The sequence below is a fragment of the Balaenoptera acutorostrata genome, chromosome 2 (assembly GCF_949987535.1).
Source record: "Balaenoptera acutorostrata chromosome 2, mBalAcu1.1, whole genome shotgun sequence".
Taxonomy (NCBI): domain Eukaryota; kingdom Metazoa; phylum Chordata; class Mammalia; order Artiodactyla; family Balaenopteridae; genus Balaenoptera; species Balaenoptera acutorostrata.
The window spans coordinates 59659172-59661469 of record NC_080065.1 but is presented as its reverse complement, the minus strand read 5'-3'; positions in this window follow the sequence as shown (position 1 = coordinate 59661469).

The window sequence follows — 2298 nt, the reverse complement described above, 5'->3', positions numbered from 1 at the left end:
CTGTCAGGAGAGGTTGGATGACATGGGGGCTGGCGTCAGTACAGAGTGGTTTCTTACCCACAGCATCTGTATCGGGTTATCTTTTAAAGATGATACCAAATTTAAATTGCATAAGATTAGAACATTTCTCAGAGCCAAATTATACATTTTTTTGCCTTTAAAGGCTAAAATAGGATTTTTAAGACTTATGGAAGAGCTAGAAGGTTGGAAGGAGAGAAAGATATGTTGGCAGATCACCAGAGCATGGAGTTAATTACGTCTCTTGTACAAACCTGTCAATATTTTTCTTCTCACTTTAAAACCGCACTCTCTCTCTTCTGCAACTGCATTGATGATATTAACCCTTTGTGACCCTTGAGAGAAGGAGGCAGGGCTTTATTGGGAGAGAGTACTACAAATGCAAAACAAACAGGGCTAGAATGATAAGCTGGGTTTCACACAAATCACTTTGAATAATCTGGCTGAATAGGATGCTGGAGAGAAGGCAAGAACCTTCTGACTCATCACTGTTTTCTGTCCCTGAATTATGGTTTCGAGAATCTCAGGGCTGAAGGGGAACCTTAAGAACACCCAGTGTAATTCCCCCTACCCCAGTCTTTGCCCTCCCTACACCCTCTGCAAGCATCTTCTGGGCCCTTCTTGGCCACAGCCAGGTCTAGGGAGCTCTGTGCTATTAGAACTAGCCTTCATATTAAGAGGAGATTTGTCTTCCCATAGCTTCCGCCCTTTGGCACTGGTATCTTAGGGCTCTGAGGAGATCTGGGATTACTCATCTCTGACAGCCTGTGATGACCACCCGTCACATCAGGCCAGAAAAGATGGCTCAAGGACACGCTGATTCCTTGGCCCTAAGCCCCAGACACACTGGTGTCCACAATAGGATGGCTGACCTACAGCCAATGTTAGCATCATTCACACCCCCGTCCCCTCCAGTGTGCACCATGCACCAGCAACACCAGTATCCCCCGCAGCGTACTGAAATGAGCCTGGAGTCCCCTCCCCAAACCTACTGCATCAGAATCTGCATTTTAATAAGATCCATCTGCACATTTGTAAGCACATCCTCACTTGCCCACGTGGCTTATGAAGAACACTGGCTGACTCTGACCCACGTGCCTGATTTGGGGGCCCAGAATCTTGGTGCACAGCATTCCTGGGAACCAGTGACCCCGTCCAGGAAAACTGGACTTGCACAGTGGAGGTGGTGCTTCCAAGGAGGACACCTTGAAAGATGACAAAGACATCAGGTGAGTGCTTTGAGGAGGCGACCTTGGGGAGGAGCCCTGAGATGTTCCCCCAACACTGGGAGATACGAGCTTCAGGAAGCCTTCCTCCCTTCCTCTGGGACAGGCCCTCAGGCCTACTTACTGGGAAGAGATCCAGCTCGATGACTAAGAGAACTGTGAGTTTCTGGAGGCTCTGTAAATTTCCCAAGTTTGTTGTTATTGTTCTCAGTCTCTAACAATTTGTTTCAAAAAAGATTAATAGTATAAAACCACTTTAGGGGCCAACTTCCCAAAGACAGCAGGGAATCGGGGAAGTGGTGTATCCATCTATCACTCACAGCGAAGCTTGCAGAGAGAGGAACTTCCAGAGCAGAAAAGATGGCATCAGTGTGGTCAAAAGGAAAAGGAGAGTCAGGAGCTGAAGGAACGGAACAGTGGAGACCTGGAGGTGGCCACACGTCAACCATCACCGCAGGGTTTAAGTGGCAGGAGGACCATGTGGCTGACTACTGAGTTATGGTAACCTTGCACCGGAAGGTCCTGGAAGGCAGTGCAATACAGTCGTGGAGAGCATGGCACTTACCAGCTGTGTGCCTCTGGCAAACCACTTAACCTCTCATTGATCATTTTCCCATCTATGAATGTAGGTTGTACTAGCATTGACTTCACAGGATTAATGAGAACATACTCATGGTGGGCACGGTGTCCTCTTCCCAACCCTCCATTCTACCCCAGCTGCTTAAGGCTTTAAAGAGTTTCTAGAACCCCATCTCCTCCACAGTGATTGTTAGGGATGGGCAGGTCTGAGCCAATTTGGGTCTCTCCTACAGTAGGACAAACGGGTCCTCAAACGGTAGGACAGAAAGACGCAAGGAGTCTTGGGTCTTTATCACTGAGCCTCTGAATGAACCAGTCCTGAAGGCTGTCAATCTCTGGTCTCGAAGTTATGTGACCTAACACATTTTTTTACTGTTTCACTGTGTTGGAGTAGAGTTTCATGGTACTTGCAGCCAGAAGTATCCATACAGATAGAAAGCTGTATGTAAAGTGTACCATGCGCAGCATGTAATAA